Below are 19,684 nucleotides of genomic sequence, written 5' to 3'. Positions count from 1 at the left end.
GGGAGGGAGGGAGGGAGGGAGGGAGAAAGGAAAGAAGGGAGGGAAGGAGGGAGGAAGGAAGGAAGGAAGGAAGGAAGGGAGGGAGGGAAGGAGGGAGGAAGGAAGGAAGGAAGGGAGGGAAGGAGGGAGGAAGGAAGGAAGGAAGGAAGGAAGGAAGGAAGGAAGGAAGGAAGGAAGGAAGGAAGGAAGGAAAGAAGGAAGGAAGGCAGCAGGCAGGCCAACAACTTTTACTGCACCCTGGAGCTGAGTCGGTCTCTGGCTGTCCTCCGATCCTCTTAGAGAAAAGATCTGGAGGAAAAACAGCATAGACATCTAATCCAGAGACTCTAGTTACCACAAGCAGTGTGACTGCTAATTTGTCACCTTGACAAGATTGAGAATCACCCACGAGGAGCCTCTGGGTATACCTGTGAAGTGCTTTCTTAACTGGGTTATTTGAAATGGGAAACCCCATCCTAAGTGTTATCTTTCCTTACATCTCGATTCCAAGTTCACCAGTTGCCCTTCAGAAACCCCCAGGCCTTGAGCACCAGAATGGGACCCCCGAGTCATCTAGGTGTGTAGGACTGAGACAAACATCACTGGATTACCCAGGCTGTATTATAGACACCAATTAATATAACAAATCCCTATTAATAGATCTCATTCTGTTGGTTCTGATCCTTTGGAGAACACTGACTGATGCAAACAGTAACTATGACAAATATATATGTAGGAAAAATTGGGTGTAAAAAATAAAATGTATGTCAGTATTTAAAGGCAAATATATATTTGGAGCACAATATATACCAAAGGATGTAACAGCTTATCACATTTTTGAGTGTTTATTGTATGTAATTGTCCTAAGTGCATCTAATTTCTTACAACACTCCTATGAAATAAATACTATTATTGTCCTCTCTTTATGAATGAAGAAACTGAAGTACACAATGCTTAAATAAATGGTTGTAGTCAAAGATTAGTAAATAGAAGAGCTAGAATTTGAGCTCAGGCAGTGTCTAAGTCACTGTTCTATGGCTGTCAAGTGACACCCTGATCAAAGCAACATCTATAAAAGAAAGCATGTAACTGGAGGCTTGCTTACAGTTTTAGAGGGTTAGTCCACAACCACTATGTTGGAAAGCAGACAGGCATGGTGCTGGAGTAGTGGCTGAGAGATTTACATCCTGATCTGTAGGCAGCAAGCTGAGAGAGAGAGAGAGAGAGAGAGAGAGAGAGAGAGAGAGAGAGAGAGAGAGAGAGAGAGAGAGAGACACTGTCCTGCTGTGGGCATTTGAAATCTCAAAGCCCACTCCCAGTGACTCACTTCCTCCAACAATGTTACACCTCCCAATCCTTGACAAACAGTTCCACTAAAGGAGCTTTCAATCACATGAGCCTATGTGGGCCCATTCTCACTCAAACTCCCACAGGCAGTGGCTCTTTGGAGCAGGAGAGGTGTCTTTTCCTCCCTTTCACCTGCTTGTTTTTTTTAAATGCATGAAATCCTTTCTCATCTCTCTCCCCGTTCCCTATCTAATCCTCCCCCCACTTCCCTGAAAGTTTCAGCTGCTCAGCCTACAATTGCTTTTGGTGCAAATACGATGGCGTGTGTCAGTCTGGTGTAGTGCTAAGAACCTGTCTGCACAGCAGACCTCTGGGAAGTGTCACCCCCGTGGTTTTCCTCCCTTCATAGTCCTCACGTCCCCCAGGCTTATCCCTCATCCTTCCTCTTAATATATTATCACATCTCTTACACACTCTCTTCTCTCAGAACACAAAACACAATTTTATCAAGAAAGCCAGTTCCAATGGGTTGGGAATTCGATATTACTGGCTTCTGCGACAGCCTTTTAAAATGCTGTTTACTCTGCCTCTCCATCCTAACATTGGTCCCAAGGAGATCTGTGAATGAAGCCTCCATTAAGCTTGTACCTCTGAGTGGGGAGCACACAAAGCAACGGTGAAGGGTGAAGTTAGCTCCTAGAGACGGTACTCTGTGGGACCATCAAAGACACTGAATGGAAACTCTGATTTCCCATCCCTTAAGTAATTCCCTGATTGAAAGCCACAAAGCATTACAGATGGGTGTTTCCAGGCCCATGGCATTTCTCCAAGACCACAGTTCTCTTCTAGCCCATCAGCGGAGATGAGAAGAACACAAACATATGCTCGGTGGGAAGCCTGCCCAAGGAGGAGTCCCACCACCTCACATTTTCCCTGACAACACAGAAAACAAGTATTCAACACAGAAAATGGATCCTCGGAGGCAGGGCACAGCACCAAACATCTCTAATTACTTCCAGCTCGGAATGAAACTCGAGACCACCATCTTAAAGCTGATGCTGAAAGCGGCTTCTCATCCCAGAACAGAAATGTCAAACCAGCACATTGTCTTTAGAGGACAGGGCAGAGTTTGCCAGAGGCTTATCTTTTATTGGTTTTACTGATAAGGACAAATACTAGCAACCACTTTGCCTCAAGTCTAACAGCATTTTTATTATCTTTCTTTTTCCCAAAGATAATCCTGGTAATAAAGTAATGGGCTGAGTGACTAATGACAACTTAAATCATATCTCAGTAGGTTTTTACTATAACCTTAGCAGTAGAGACCTCATTCAATCTATGTTCTATATTCTAGAGCAGCCTTAGACCTTTTCATTCATTCAAGGGCCCCTTTATCTCCCTAAGAAAAGTACCCAGAAAAACCATCATTGCCCTGTTTGTGTTTCCATGGTACCAAACACTGGCCTTTTGTTCTCATAATGTCTCATGAACATTCTTTTATGCATGTCTATGTCACCTGCCATATCACAAGCCTTAAGTATGTCGCATTCATAATTGTCCAAGTTTCAAGCACATGGGGGGAAGTATGAGTTCAGCATGTGCTTGTCGAGAGTGGGGCTTTATTGGTTAAGATGTCCTTGCTCTAACCATATCACTTTACACAGAATTCATTTTCATCTCAGTCCATGGAGTTAATGATAAAGCCTCCTTCACAGGCTGTTGAATATGTTGTTATTCAGTGTGTGTTCACCCTGGCTGTCCTGTCTATATGACCATTATTTCTCAGCAGCTTGAAACACCGTTCATAATGCTGGAGGAACTGCCACCTGAGCTCATGGTCCTTTGTAAACAGAGCCTCTGACGGGGGGAGAAGTAAGCTAGTTCTATGTCACATGGCATACAGACAAGAGAATGATCTTTCAGATGCTCTGTTGGCCAGGAATGAAGCTTGCACTGCATATGTTTCCTCATTTCAAAGGTTTGACTTTATTTCATCTTCATACGTGGGACAGAGAAGTTCTTATTATTCTAATTCTTGAAGATGAGGAAAATGAGCCAGAGGTTAAATGACCGAGAATTACGCCCCAGTAGCTGAGTCACTGGCCACAGATCCCATGATTTTGTTTCAAGTTGTAACAGAGAACAGACGAAGCACAGGCTTGGCATTAAATGTTTCCTGGAGTTGTGTCCAGTTCATCCTCCCAAGTCACCAGTATCTCCAGGTCTCCTCGGTTTGTGTGCTACCGAGGGACCAAGAACAGTGTTCCCCAAACCATGTGGTTGTTGGGGTTCCCCCAATCCATCAGCAGATCTTCTAGAATCAGTTCTATAAGGTACAGGATACAATTTCTTTTTAAAAGACTATAAGCCAAGCCGTTATTAGATATCATACATTCATAATAAAATAGTAATGCATAAAATATCCTGTGGCAGTCTCTGTCAAAATTGTCCTACATCCAGCCACAAAATATAAATGAGGGGGTGTGGTATTGTATTCCCCCAAATATTGTGCATGCTAATAAACTTATCTGGGGTCAGAGACAGAGCAGCCACAATATTAAACATAAAGGATAGGCAGTGGTAGCACACGCCTTTCATCCTAGCATTCCAGAGGCAGAAATCCATGTGTTCAAGGATACAGACAGGCATGGTGACTCATCTCGCCTTTAATTCCAGGGAGTGGTGGTAGAAAGCAGAAAGGTATATAAGGCGTGAGGACCAGCAACTAGAAGCATTTGGCTGGTTAAGCATTTGGCCTGGGTAAGCATTTGGCTGGTTAAGCTTTCAGGCGTCTAGCAGCACAGTTCAGCTGAGAGCCATTGGGATATGAGGACACAGAGGTTTCCAGTCTGAGGAAACAAGGCCAGCTGAGAAGTTGGCCAGGTGAGGTTGGCTGTGGCTTGTTCTGTCTCTCTGACCATCCAGCATTGACCCCAATAACTGGCCCTGGATTTGTTTTATTAATAAGAACTTTTAAGATTCCGGTTACAAGTGGGTCTCAGTATATTAGAGCCTACCATTAAACACAGATCAGTTATCAAATAGACATGAAAATAAGCATGTATTTTTAAATTTCATCAGAGTGAGGTGAGGGAAAGTAGCTTCCGGCCTCTGGGTAGTAGAGGCAGAGGAGGCTGCCAGCAGCTCAAAGCAAGCAGGACAGCCCCTGGCAACAAGTAATTATCCAGCCCCAATGCCAGTCAAGCCAACCCTGAGTAGTTGGGAAGCTGCATTTTCCATTAGGCAGCAAGCGAAGTCCAGAGAAGTTCTCTCTGCTCATCCTAGACCAAACCTAAAGCAACAAACATTTCCACATCAGAAGCCTTAGCCCTGTGGTGGTGACCTCCATCTTGCTTCATAATACGCTGTCGAAGAGGTTGCTGTTGGGGTAGAGGAAAAGTAGGCAGGTCAGGGGTGTTGAGAAGTAATGGTATCGCTTTCAAATAAACCTGCCCTAATGGCTAATTGAATAAACAGGGCAGCTGGGCTGTTTGTAAGGTCTGCACCTCCTTCCTGTAGGTGGCACAGAGCCACCAGCTAATGCGTTCATTAGCTATGTTTACTTAGTAGTGATAGCAGCCGCAGTCATGGCTGAGCATCTCCTAACTGCCTGATGTGAGTCACTTCAGCAATGCACTGTTAACCCTGGGGCTGTGCCCTCTCCTTTCCAGGGGCTGTGTCCCCTCTTGCTGGAGACACAGCCCTATTAAGATAGGCAGCAGGAAGCAGCGCCACCTGGTGGGTTGAGTGTGTAGGAGAGTCAGTTTGCAGAATGCTCGCAGTTCAGTGTGTGCAAGGGTCAGTCCTGCCTGTGCTGCTCCTGCCTAGGTTCCAGCGGAACTTAGGACACACTGGCCGCCAAGCTCTCCCAGCATCGCAAGTACCTGTTACAGAGTCCGGGCTCTTCTCAGCCCTTCTCACCACCCTCCGCCCTCCGCCCCCGCCCCCTACACTAAACCTCTCCAGCCTCTGAGCTTCCCTTACTTTCCCCAGCTTCTGCTTCCTACGTAACCTAGCCATTTTGGCAGCACGTTCTCATGGTTCCTCTTTGTACTCTCGGCCTCTTGGTTCCTCTACTTCTCCCGGTCCCTTCTCTTGAGCCTCTCTTCTCTTCTTGCTCTCCACTGCCGCCTCCCCCCTTCTCTCATGGCTGGTCTATTCTGCTGGCCATGTTCAGTCTGGACTCTTCCAGATGCCTCTGGCTGTTCTCTTCCTCATATCTGCAATAAAAGCGTTCTCCCATACCTAGGAGCGGGAGCGGTCATATCCTCATTTTCATTCACGACCCTCAAGGAATTTGTAAAGAAAAAAAATTATATTATTCTATTTCACTAATGCTCACATTTAAGACCCCCTCTCAGGTAAAATCAGATGCTCCATTTTCCCAGGGAATCAAGACCAGAAAAAAGGGAACCCCGCCTTGCTTGGTAGCTTTGGTTGCCAGTGAAGAGGACCAGAGCCAAGAAGACCCGCTGCATTTGGTGACTTTCTCAGGCCTAGACTTTCAGGTAGGTGCTGGGCCTGCAGAGAGACAAATCTTCAGCTGGGGCCCGGATCCCAGCAAGAAATGCACAGTTTGTCTCCAGTAAACGTTTCCCAAGACACTTCCCGGATGTGACTTTCTGCGGCTGCTCTTTGGCCACCTTGTTGTCAGATGAATCCTGTATTCTGGGCGAGCATCGATCGCTCCCCTTGTTCAGGGAATTGAATGCATAGCCCTCAGCCCAGGTTTGGAGACACCTGCTGTGGAGAAAGACGTTTCAGACCCAGCATTCAGGGCCCACGGCTTTCACCAGGAGGGAAGAGGCCCAGGCAGAACAAGAGTGGGACCACAGCGCTGGAGCTGAACCCGCTTCTCAAACTTTCTGAAGTGGTTTTAGGACGTTGGGCCCCGGTGCTTTGCCCAGGTCCTCAAGAGACCGCGAGGAGATGTCGTCCCCTAGCGGCTTCCTCGAGTCATGACTCAGGTTCCCTTTCTAACTTATTACAACCCTGACAGAAGGAAGGCTTTGTGCATGGAAACTGTAGGGCTTCCTAACACGCGTGGAGGCTGTGGTACGTAGGTTACAGCAGGAATCTAGCAATATCAAGTAGTTTATAATTGTTTTTTAAACTCAGAGTGAATAAATTAATAATAATTAATTTTTATGATGTCTAACTAAATTAATAATTTTTATGTCTAACTAAAATATTCTAGAAATAAAAAGTTGTTTATTTATAAGAAAAAAGGTTTCTTTCAACTTAAAAAATATATGTAGAACTGGGTGTGGTGGTGCATGCCTTTCATCTCAGCACGAGAGGCAGAGGCAGGAGAATTTCTGAGTTCAAGGCCAGCTTGATCTACATAGCAAGTACCAGTTAGCATACAAATGAAACTGTCTGAAGTGGGGGGGGGATCTGGGGGCTGGGGAGATAAGTGAGTGAGACCCTTGCCATGCAAGCATGAGACTGAAGTTCAGATTCCCAGAACCTACATAAATGTCATGTGGGTGTGACGGCCCACCTATAATCTCAGGGCCGAGAAAGCAAAGAGGAGATCCCTGTCTAGCTAGACTGGCTGAATCAGCGGGCTCCATGTCCAAGTAAGAGACCCTGCCTTGATATATAAGGTGGAAAGGGAAGAGGCAGACACTGAGATCACCCTCTGGTCTCCACGTGCACATGGACACATGTGCAATTTGCACATATGTGTGGGATAATGCTCTTGTACACTGGTTTAATAAAAATTGGCCAGTAGCCAGGCAGGAAGTATATATAGGTGGGGTGAGCAGACTAGGAGAATGCTGGGAAGAGGAAGGGAGAAGTGAGGAGTCGCCAGCCAGACACAGAGGAAGCAAGATGACAAGACCTGAGAAAAGGTATCAAGCCACGTGGCTAAACATAAATAAGAATTATGGGTTAATTTAAGTGTAAGAGCTAGTCAGTAATAAGCCTGAGCTAATGGCTGAGCAGTTACAATTAATATAAGCTTATAAGTGATTATTTCATAAGTAGGCTGCGGGACCACAGGGCTGGGCAGAACCAGAGAAAACTTTCAACTACACATGCACATATGCACCCACGCACATTCTATTCCATATACACACCTGCATGAACACCATACATACATACCGAAAAGATAAAATACGTGTGTTCAGGAGTACAGAATTCTCAGCAGGCTTCATGTGAGGAATGTTTGAGTTGAAACAACTTAACAACACTTAAGCATTCCTTCCTATAGAAAAGGAATTGTTATTAACCATTGTTGGTTATTCCTCTATACAAATTTTACTTTATGTTGTTCCTGCCTTAAAATTTGTTTGAAATGAATTAAATCACATATACTTTGTTATAGATGCTCCAGCTTAGGAAGACCCACTTGAGAGAAGCCTGGCCCATACCCACCATCTGTTTTCATTGCATTTTTAAAAAGTGATTTTCACACTTGTCTTAGTTAGGTCTTTTTTCTTGCTGTGAAGAGACACCATGACCACGACAACTCTTAAAACATTCAGTTGAGGTGGTGGCTTAGAGTTTCAGAGGTTCAAGCCATTATCATCATGATGGGGAGCATGGCAGTGTGCAGGCAGATGTGGTGCTGGCTACAGCTTGACCAGAAGGCAAGCAGGAAGTCACACTGAGTGAAGCTTGAGAGGAGACCTCAAAGCTCACCCTCGCAGTGACATACTTCCTCCAAAAAGAACACACCTACTCCAACAAGGCCACACCTCCTAATAGTGCCACTCCCTTTGGGGGCCATTTTCTTTCAAACTACCACAACATTTCTGCCTGAAATGACTAGTAGCAAATTATTTTAACCTTTTGTCTTCTGAAAATACTTACACTTTAGAAGTCTTGCTGTCACTTTCCTCGTTTAAGTCTTTCTTAGGGAAAAGAAGCAAGTATATTCCACGGGGCATGGCAGCATTGCCTGCAGTCCCAACACTGGGGAGGTGGAGTCAGGGGAATCAGAAGTTCAGGGTCGTTTTTGACTACATGAGACCTGGCCTAAATCAGACAAGCTAGGGAAGATTATTTTTACTGACTAGTTATTTTTCACCAGCTGTGCTTGGGCAGCCCAAGCCAGTCCAGGTGCTGAGTCAGCAATTCGTGTTCACACATTCACTCCTCTGGTGCTGAGCCAGGCTGTGGGCTCAGACAGCTTTCTGCCTTAAAAAAAAAAAAAAAAAAGATAGAAGGAAAGAATCATAGTCCCAGTAGAATGGCTTGCCATGCCTTCTCCATCAGGGCCCCCCTGGACACCAGATGCACCATGGAGGTGATTACCTGGGTCCTTGCTGCCAATGCTCAGGAGAGGTATGGGGAACAATGATCTCAAGTGCTCCACTGGCATCTGCTTAAGGGCTCAAGCAGCCAGACAGCCACCCTGCTGGCAACTCCGAGGACCTCACACTTGCCATTTCATGTCTTCTGCAAATTTTTGGTTTCCTTGTGGTCCTGAGGATCAAGGCCAGGGTGTGATGCAAGGGCTCTACGAGTCCTGTGTCTCTCCTTAAATACCCTCTTTGCATGGTTCCATGTAGCTTCAGGGTAACTCTGTGGCTGGATTTCTCCCACACTCAAACTGTTGCTATTCTTTCCCAGGCTCAATCTTTTCCCTATGCCAGAATTCTGAGCATCATGGGTTAGGATTCATGCAGCTTGCTTGATCTCCTTCTTTTCTGGTGGTCTCTACTCTCCCACACTCACTTGTGATGCTAGCTTTGAATGATGTCTACATATTTGTATCTGCTGAATATAGAATTCTAAACCCATTGTGTTGACACCTGCCCTCCTGTTTTTACCCACAAGCCTCAATATTCTCCCTCTTTCTGAGCACCAACTGAAGCCTCCCAGCTGCTCATCCCATGACATGGAGCTATCCTTGACAACTGTCTTCCTTGCATCCTGTATCAGCAGACCAAAACATATGCTGTAGAATTAGACTCCTGCTGAGGCTGACACATGAAACAATTCTAAGAGGCTATGTTGATGCAGGGAATATTGGGGATGGAAACTTTGGAAGCTCCAGGTCTGTTCATCACTGTCACTGGTGCTGTGGATATCACTCTGTATGCTGTGAATGTGCTGCTCTGATTGGTTAATAAATAAAGTGATGATTGGCCAATAGTCAGGCAGGAATTATAGGTGGGACAAAGAGAGAGGAGAATTCTGGGAACAGGAAGGCTGAGTCAGGAGTCACCAGCCAGACACAGAGGAAGGAAGATGTGAAGGCAGAACTGGGAAAAGGTACCAAGCCACGTGGCTAAACATAAATAAGAATTGTGGGTTAATTTAAGTGTAAGATCTAGCTAGCAAGAAGCTTGAGCCATTAGGCCATACAGTTTTAATTAATATAAGCATCCGTGTGTTTATTTGGGTCTGAGTGGCTGTGGGCCTGGGTGGGACTGGAGAAAACTCCAGCTACACACTGGTCTTAATTTAGTATCTTCATCTTTTAAACTGTTTATTTCTGTTTTCTGAGACAGGGTCTCTTATGCTGGTCTACATAAGAATGTGAAGCCAAGAATGACCTCGAACTCCTGGTCTTCCTGCCTCTACTTCCTGACTGCTGGGATTACAGGTGTAGACCATCACACCTGGCTTTAATACTGTCACCTTGAGCTGTACTGTAAAAATGTGCTTGATGCTGGTGCCTCTGCCCCCATGTTGCCCACTCCTATTTGTCCTCAACTTGTGGTCACAAGATTCTATGAAAATTCACATCTCATCTGATAATGTTCCTCCTCAAAACTTTTCTCAACTCATTCAAAGTAAAAGTTAATACTTTACTGTGAGCTCAAAACCCTGTGCGTCGTGGTCTCTGCCCTCACCCTACGCTGAACACTTCCTTGCTCATACTCCTATATAGTGCCCATGCCTGCTTGCTTCCCCTGCCTGAAATGAAATTGCCCCAGGTTTCTTTCTTAGATATTTACTCAATGTCACCTCCTAAGTGAGGCTACCTGGGACAGCCTGTGGAAAGTTCTGGAGCCTGTCTTCTCCCTGTGACTTTCCCTGCTTCACATTCTTTGGCTGACACACACTACCATAAAAGGCTGTGAGGATGGACATCACCCTCAAAGATGCCTCTCAACATCCCATGACTTTATGTGATGTGATGGGCCCAACAGATAGAAGAGGAGGGTACAGAAAGCAAGAGTTAAAAGCAGAATCAGCCCATTTTGCTCACACTATTGCTGTGCTTTGCCATCTTGTGGCTACACACTGCCCTCTGGTGTCACCGCATAGCTAAGATGAATGCTTACAAAATAAGTTTTGTTTGATTTTAATAAGCATTTTGAGCCATTAAAATCACAAATGGGAGCCAGGAAGATGGCTTGGTGGGTAAGGGCACTTACGGCCAGACTGACACCCTGAGTTCAATCCCAAGAACCCTTAATGTGGAAAGAGAAAGCTGGCTTCTCTGATCTTCACATAAGTATATGCTGTGTTATGCACATGCATGTGCACACACTAAATGTGAAAAAAAATTAATTATAAATGGTTTAAGGCCAAAGCTTAGTGGTATAGTGTTTACCTAGCATATGCAAGACCCTGAGTTCAATCCTCAGCAAGGGGACTGAAACAAACAAACAGATAAACAAAAAACAATCACAATGGTCAGTGTGGAATACCCTTTCATTTTAGTAAGAATCACAGACATATCTTCTCTAAGCTCTTTGAAACTCCAATGCCCCCAAAGGTGCAAGCACTCATATGCTATGTATGGAGTTCAGATTGGGAACATAACAGCTCCCAAAGTGAGATCTGCAATCTTGTGGTCATAACAGTAACTTCAGGCCCCAAGAGTATGCTGTAGGTATGAAGATGGTTCAGTGGTTAACAGTATTTGCTGCTCTTCTAAAAGACTGGAGTTTGGTTCCCATCACTCATGTTGGGCAGCTCACAATTGCCTGTAACTGCAGCTCCAGGGAATCTAATACCTTCTTCTGACCTCCTCAGGTACCTGTGCATGTGCCCATGCATGTGCACATGTACACACACACACACACACACACACACACACACACACACACACACAAATAATAAAATAATGTTGTTGTTTTTTTTAACCCAAGTCTACCTGGGCTACAAAGGGAGGCCCTGCCTCAAAGTAAAAACTTCTTATGAAAGTCACCACAGGAGTTGGAGCTGGGTCTGTAGCTCCACTGGTAACTGCTTACCAAGGATGACTGAAGCCCTGGGTTCAATCCCTGGCACCACATAAACTGGGTATGATGGTGCTCACCTGCAATTTCAGCATTTGGGATAGGGAGGACCAACCATTCAAGCTCACATCGAAATTCAAGGCTAACCTGAGTTACTTAAAACCCTATCTCAAAAAGTGCTTGAGATATAGCTCAGGGACTAAATGCCCTCACAGGTGTGCCTCACAGAGGTTCAGCACCGCAGAAACCTGTTACCATCTCCATCTTTCACATGACACTGAGGGAGGAGTCAAGGATGTCAGTGCTTTGCTGTTTCAGTTTAAGCATTGCCTCTCTAACTGTGGAGAAGCAGACAGTAGTAGGCAAGGGGAATTCATGAACGAGAGCTGAGTCATGGTGAGATCATTTCTGTTGGGAAAAAATGAGGGAGAAAATTGAAATTCTTATGAAATGGGCATCTTGACCAGACTTCAGACATAATGGTGCAGTCCAACTCAAAGGACCAGCTGATCCAGAGACAAATGTTGTCATGGCTAGTGAGCATAGCTTTCAGGAAAGCTGCTAGCCAACGTCCTGCTTTTGTTGAAGAATCCTGCTTGTGTTGGGAATGGCAGTCTCTCAATTCTCCTCATAGTTCAAGGATGCAGAGGAACCCTGTGGAAGGGTATGGGAACCATACACTTAGATAAGGGCCTTACTTTCAAAGATCAAGCAGGGTATTCAGAGGCAAAGGAGTCTGGGAATGAGTAAGGTGAGCTGAGTCTCAGCCCACATCAAAATCTAATATGATAGCTGTCCACAGATAGACATGAAGCTGGATGAAAACCATCAAGTCTGACATGTTTTGTTGGGTTAGAGGTGACTGATATCCAGGTGGAATTTGTGATCCCCTTTCTTCAACTGCAGCCTTTCCTAGCTATACTGTCCTGTGCCTGTTGGGATGCTGAGTACACTGACACCCCAGTAAGCCAGATGTGCTGGCAATGGGGATCTACAGTGAGTCTTGTCACCAGCCACAGCAGTGAGACTGCATGTCTGTCCCTTCAGCCTGCAGCAGTGTCCCTGGAGTCCCCACCAGGTTCCCTTGTTCATGCCCCATCAGGACCTCTTCTGCCTATTGACAACCACGAGGCTCTTGACTTCTCTACAGCCAAGAGCTCTCACTTGCTCTGCTTTCTCTTAGCAGCGCTATTCCCTTTGCATGTATGAAATAACTTCTGGTCATGCCTAGCATTTATTTTCTGTCTCCTGCTCCAAGATAACTCCCACAAAGATGTGGAGATGCCCAACTTTTTTGTTCATGCATGCTCCACAGGCCAGAGCCATGTAGGTACTCAAAGCATTTGCTGAATAAATTAAGAAATTTGACCATTAATTAATTAGCAATTAACCAGCCACTAATTGGCTAGAGAGATGGCCTGGTTTCATATTTAACTATTAAGAATGTTCATCCAGCTTTTTACATGGGTACTGGGGATCCAAACTTGGTCTTCAAGCTTACACAGCATGCATTTTATCTTCAACCATCTCTCCAGATCCCCTACTTCTCATATTTATCTGTACCTCAGTATGGAGCAAATACAGTAATCTGGTAAAGGATGTAAAATAATTGAATGTTTAAAATGGAGTTTTAGATTCAGAAAAAAGATATAAGTATAGACCTTTATACTTTTTAACAAAAAGAGTGAAAAGTCATACAGAAGGTCCTGTATCTCAAGAGTCCTGGAGACCCAGGTTTTCAAAGTAAAGGGTTCAGACAAGTTCTGCCCTGGGCACTCTAGCCAGGTCAGGCTGGCCTCATCCTCAGAGAGTGTGCCAAACGTTAGGCTAGACGCACACATACCGTTCCACGGTGTGTTTTTCCTAAATTGTAATGCATTCACTTTTCAATTAGAAGATCAGTAAAACATTTTTAAAGCTTTAAAAATAATCAGAGAATCCTGTAGTCCATGGTTATTCTTATTTGTTTATGGCCAATTTGTACATGTGTTTCATATAGTTATAGCCATGGTAAACACAAACTTTTATGGTAGGACTTTTTAGCATAATATATTAGAATAATGTTTTATTGCTACATATATTTCATATGTTCTATTTTATTTTATTGTCTTATTTTTTAATTCACAAATTTGAAGGCTTTCTCTTTTTTAAAAAAATTAATTTGTGTGTATGAGTGTTTTGCCTGAGTGTATTTCTGTGCACTATATGTGTGTCTGGTGGCCCAGGAGGCCAGAAGAGGGCATCAGATTCCCTGGAACTAGAGTTACAGATGGTTGTGAACCGCCATGTGGGGCCTCTGGAGGAGCAGACCATGTTCTTAACTGCTGAGCCTCTCATCAGCTGTTATGTTCCATCTTAAAGTAACTACATGGTATCACATTGAGGAAATATTTTGTGTTTAATCATCCTTAAACCACCAGATTGAGTTTGTTGTCAAATATGTACTAAAAATTTCTGTGGTGACTTTTTTTTTTTTACAGTAACCCAGATGTATAGAAAACAATTTTTAGCAATAAACTAAATATTTTCAGACATTTTAAAACTCTGGCCAGGCTAATAGTCCCACGTTTTTGTTTTTTTAAGCAGACAAACAAAGGATGCAATATAAGACTGAAGTTTCAAAATCTCAGTCCAGATCTGACATTAAAACCTTAAAGCAAATGAACTCTTAAGGCACCTTTTAGGTCCCTATTATTAGCAACAAAGGACAACCTGAACAGCCTGTGCATACCAGACCATAGGTCATGAGCCTGCTGTGTCTGTTTGGGCTGCATAATATTTATGATTTCTAAAGGACATTTGAAGGTAGAGAAGATGCCATCAAGCTAGTCAGAGCCCTCCTCTCTCCCCATGCACATGCATGTGCACATATGGGCTCACATACACCTGCACAATTCACAAACAGAAACATATGACACACAGCACAACCACATAAAATTACATACACTTAGCTACACACACATGCACACATAGACACATAACCATACAAACAACATGCAACATAAATGTATGATACACACAGGCAACCACATATACATTGACATGTAATACATATAAATGTGCATGCACACATGTGCACACACACACACACACACACACACACACACATGCATACATACCCATACACCCTTTTGCCTTCCTACAAGTTCCTTGACCAGCAGAGGTGCCTGAGTTTATGTTGCCTCTGTTAATTAAGTGTTAAGAAATGGAGAACCACTGAAGTGATTCTGTGTACATGCACAATGAGTACATTTAGAGTTAATGCTGTCATAGTAACAGACAGTTTGACTGTAAACAATGATCACGTAGACTCAGATATGTGCATACTTTGAATGTGTAAAAATCATATTTTTACTTGTTCTGTTTCAAAAATTATGTCCTTTTTTGAGATTGCCTAGGACCAGAAAAAAGGAAAAAAAGGAACCTGGCTGAACAATAATGATATTAGACTTATGAGGACAAATTCAACTTTTTAAGTACTTCAGATCTGTGGTGTATGGCTCTAGAATAAAAATAAGAGCAATTCAAATCATGTACAAAGACATCCAAAGCTGGGATGATATATTCAAAAGTTTGTATTGAAACATGAAAGAAATAAACATTTTGAAAGGGAATCTTGTCACATTACCTAGTCTGCTTTTCCTATAGAATTCCACTTTTGTTTCCTGGGATGATGCCAAAGGAGTCTTTACCCTTGAATGAATGTGTCTTACAGAGACTTAGGACAGTAAGCTGCCATCAAGGCACCCCGTCCTCATTATGCTACCTGTAACATCTGGAACTCAGGAAATAATAGGGTTATGAAATGGTTTTAGGACATTACAGTGTGAACTTGAACAACTCTTAGAAACTTGTTATAGTTTTATAGATAATTCTGTAGTGTCTGTTAAAAACACCTACATTTTCTATATAAAAATTAGCACTGTGATAATCCAATATTTACATAAATTCATATCTAATTAGTTCCCATACTGATTATAGGTTCACCTTTTTCAAATATTAAATTAATAAGCATTCAGAAACTTCAATACATAATAATTTTTAGAGGAATCAATACATTGACTAATTCAAGCATTTGTTACCCAATATAAAAAGGTGAACAGGCTTTGTACATATTACTTTATTTTATGCTTGGCTTGCTCAGCACAAGCTCCCATCTTCATGACAAATGTCCCAGAGGGAGTGCTGGTACCAAGGCCACCACAGCTGAGGCTACACAACCATGCCACTCAGGCAGTGGAAAGGAAGAAATCAGAAGGGACAATCAGGCATGTCCAGCTTGTTTCCTTGTAAGGGAGGCTCCCGAAAGTGTTTCTGAGTAATCCCAAATATATTAATGAAAGGGATCCTCTGTCCAGTATGCCTTTTTTCAACAATATCCCATCTATTCATTAGGTTTCAAGTCCTGCACATCCTTAGTCCAAGTGATCTAGATGCAGACCCATCTCCATCCCTTCTCAGCTTTCTGGCTAAAATTGAATGCAGTCCAATCCTCAATACTAGAGTTGGAGCACAGAAATATGCCCAGATCATATCCATACACTGCAGCCCACAGACCAAGTGATTGGGTCAGGACTTACTTGTGGCCATTCAGAATGAAATTTCTCCTCCTCCTCCTCCTCCTCCTCCTCCTCCTCCTCCTCCTCCTCCTCCTCCTCCTCCTCCTCCTTCTTCCTCTTCCTCTTCTTCTTCCTCTTCTCCTTCCTCCTCCTCTTCCTCTTCTTTTCTCCTTATTCTCTTTTTTCTCCTCCTCTCCTCCTCCTTTTTTTCCTCCTCTTCCTCCCCTCCTCCTCCTCCTTCTACCAGGATATAAGATCATCAAAAGTAAGGACTTGGAGCTAGGAAGATAACTCAATTAACACCATGTAAGCATGAAGCCTCCCCAAAAGCTCACATAAAAAGGCTAGGAGCAGTGGTCTCAGTATTATCATAATCTCAGTGCTAGGAAGGTAGAAGCAGGTGAATCCTTGGGGCTCACTCATCAGCCAGTCTAGTCTAATCAGTAAGGTTCATGTCAGTGAGACACCTTCTCAAAATGCAAGTTGGACTGCAACTGAGGGACAGCATCCTACATCGAACTTCAACTTCCACATGCACATGTATCCACACAAATATGTATGTATTTGAGCAGATGAGGACACACACACACACACACACACACACACACACACACACACACCACTTCATTTGCCTGTTTACACTGCCTCCCCAGCATTTTAAGCAGTGCCTGGAACAAAGCAGGTGCTGAATAAATATGACTGAGGGAGGGTCAAATACCTAAGGCAAAGCTGGGAAGTGATCCGAGAGAAAAACTGGATTTTGATGACATTCGTATCTGTGGTTTTGTTTTGAAGTCTGGAATCAGACAACATTCATTCTGTAAAACAGAATAGTGTTCCAATGAGATGAACAGACTGGTTCTGTGAACAGAAAGAGCTTCAAGGAAGCAGAAAAAAAAGGATATTGGCTGTTTCAAAGTTACCCTGCTTGTAATGTAGAGCCGGGATGGGAGATAGGAGTGTTCTGCCCAGATTAGGACACCCAAAGAGACCACTGGAGACCAAAGATGTCCAGAATGCATAGCAAGGTTTATTTCCTTTACAAGTCTCTACAGGGAACTCATCTTAAGCACTCATTGGCTGCAGCAGAGCAAGGCAGGGAAGAGTTACTCTCTCTTGGGGAAGTTAGTTTTTATAGGCAAAAACCACAAAATTTCTTAGAGGGGACGGAGTTAGTATGGGTCCATTTTCTATTGGTCCAGTTTTTCCCGGGCCTGGACTTTGTGTTATTCTAGCTTATCTGTTTGCCCTGTCAGTTTTACAACCCACCTCCAGGGTCTGGTCATGTTATCTCCAAAGAGGGGCATCTCGTGGTTAATCAGTCATCACCAGACATCCTTTGTTCTTTTGAAAACACCTTACTTCACCCTCTCCAGGAAGGGGGAACTGACTCAGTTCTGGTTATTTTTAAGATATCACTTCCCTCAGCTCTTTTGGGTTTCTGGGGGAACTGTGTCTGGGCCTTTGGTGAGGGTCTTTCAAGGAGAACAGGAAAAGAACTGATTAGCTAACATCCGGGTACTTCACGCTGTTTCTTTTGTGCAAGGAGTAAGACACCAAGAGCATCTTTATTGTTCTGCTTTAGACCGGCCTATTAGGGAGGCACACTGCTGTCTGGCTCACTTCAGCCTGGTGGTGTGCAGCCTGAGCAGTCTCTCCGTTCTCTTTGACTAAGTCCCTGGAGCCTGTGCAGGGCTTTAAATGATGCCTGTCCTCTGCTCCCGTTAGAGGGTGAGCTGCTTCTAGACCTTGACCTTGGGTAAAGGATGTCATTCAAAGACCCTAACCCTTCAGGCTTACACCCCCCAAGCCTCAGGAGAATGAGGAACTAAAAAGCTAGTTCCAAGGGCAGACTGACTCAGCCATTTCTCAACCACCCTTACCACAATGTGTGGAGATTTCTGTTAAGATATGATGCTCACCTGTGACTGGGATAATTGCAAATGTTCCAGGAAAGACCACTGTAACCTTTGTGTAACTTTCACTCCCCCCCCCTTGAGGTTCTGGGAAAAATGTACATGATTGTACCTACCCTGTGATTAGGCCATGATCTTGTGAATTGGAACGGAATTGTAGGGGAATTGTAATCTTATGACTTTGTATGGGTTTTTTTCCTCTAAAAGTACCTATGTGGCTGCAGCAGGGTGTGACTCTTGCTCTTGGGAGGAGAGTAGCCCGACTGTACAGCCACATCAATAAACCTCTTTCTGTTTGCATCAACTGGACTGGAGTCTGGGTTCTTGGGGCACCCACCTGAGAAGGTAGTACCCTGGGTCTGGGGTCTATCATCATCTCTGCTCTGAGTAAGTTTCTTCATTAGGGAAACAGCAGCAGTAGTGATGGCATGGGTGGACATGAGTTTTTTTTTTAATTCTCTTTTTCTTTTTGGTTTTTCAAGACAGGGTTTCTCTGTGTATCTTTGGAGCCTGTCCTGGAACTGACTCAGTAGACCAGGCTGGCTTCAAACTCACAGAGATCTTCCTGCCTCTGCCTTGGGAGTGCTGTGATTAAAGGCAGGTGCCACCACCACCCAAAGGGCATGAGTTTTAAGAAGTGTGGCTAACCTGGAATCAAGGCAAGCACCACTAAGTCTGATTTTAAAATCAGATTTAAAAGCTCATGATTTTATTTAGGACTCTGTGCCTTGATTAAATATATTTCTGGATCTTTCATCGTGCCAGTCAATACATATCCCTTTGGTTTGCTGCACCAGTTTGAGTATGGATTTCTCATTGACAACCCAGTAGTAACCAGGAAGCAGGTCTTAGCCTACAGTGGTTGGCAGGATCAAGAATATAGCCAGAAAGGGCTTAAATATTTAATAGGTTTAAACAAGACCATCATTTAACAAGAGAACTGTAAACAAAGTTGAGCATGGAGGTGAATGCCTGAAATTCCAGCCCTGGGGTGAGGGGGTGTGGAGGCAGGAGATCAGGATTTCAAGGTCATTTTTGACTGTATGGTAAGTTTGAGGTCAACATGGACTATGTCAGATGAGAGAGACAGACAGACAGAACAAATTAATAGATAGTAATTTGAATTATGAAGATATACAAATTTACTTTTTGATGACATTTTTAGTTTTGAAAATCCAATCAGTCTTTTCAACAAATGGCATTAGAATAAATGAACAGCCACATTCAAAACCAGAAAAAAAGAAATTTTTGGATTCATGTTTCATAATATTCATAAAATTCCACTCAAAATGGATTACAGACCTAAACAAAAGATACAAATAAAAACCTCAGGCCAGGTGGAGGCTGGCCTCAAACTCACAGAGATCCACCTGTCTCTGCCTCCCAAGTGCTGGGAATAAAAGGTGTGTGCCACTACTGCCCAGCTTTTATAGATTTTTTTGAAAAATTTTTGTTATAAAGTTTCACAGACTGTATGTACCCAAAAATACCACACCTAGTATTTTATTTTGTAGCTATACCTGCTTCGATCACAGATTTGTTTCAAAGGGTTATATGGTGTTCCTAGGAATGGCAAAAGCCTAGAGAGCTACATGTACATTAAGAAAGAGTTGATTGACCAAATGATTCTTTTGCATGGGATACTACAAAATCACTAGAAAGAAGCAGCCACATGTGCAAGCTCCATGAGCAAGGAATTGCTGTCTTCTTTGATTATGAGTCAAGCCTAAGTAACAAGAATTATGTCTAGGTCTTCATTAAATATTAGTTAAATAAATGAATATGGAATAAC

General features: G+C 43.5%; 1 long non-coding RNA gene across 1 annotated transcript; it reads right to left on the bottom strand.

The window, feature by feature from the left end:
* Positions 1 to 16,201: 16,201 nt before the first annotated feature.
* LOC143273806 (uncharacterized) lies at positions 16,202 to 17,024 on the bottom strand. Its single transcript, XR_013051984.1, has 2 exons — positions 16,695 to 17,024; positions 16,202 to 16,255 (listed from the first exon to the last, which is right to left on the bottom strand). It is a non-coding gene; the product is annotated as an uncharacterized LOC143273806 (long non-coding RNA).
* Positions 17,025 to 19,684: the final 2,660 nt, after the last annotated feature.

The sequence above is a fragment of the Peromyscus maniculatus genome, chromosome 6 (assembly GCF_049852395.1).
Source record: "Peromyscus maniculatus bairdii isolate BWxNUB_F1_BW_parent chromosome 6, HU_Pman_BW_mat_3.1, whole genome shotgun sequence".
Lineage (NCBI taxonomy): Eukaryota > Metazoa > Chordata > Mammalia > Rodentia > Cricetidae > Peromyscus > Peromyscus maniculatus.
This window is presented reverse-complemented; position numbering and strand designations above follow the sequence as displayed.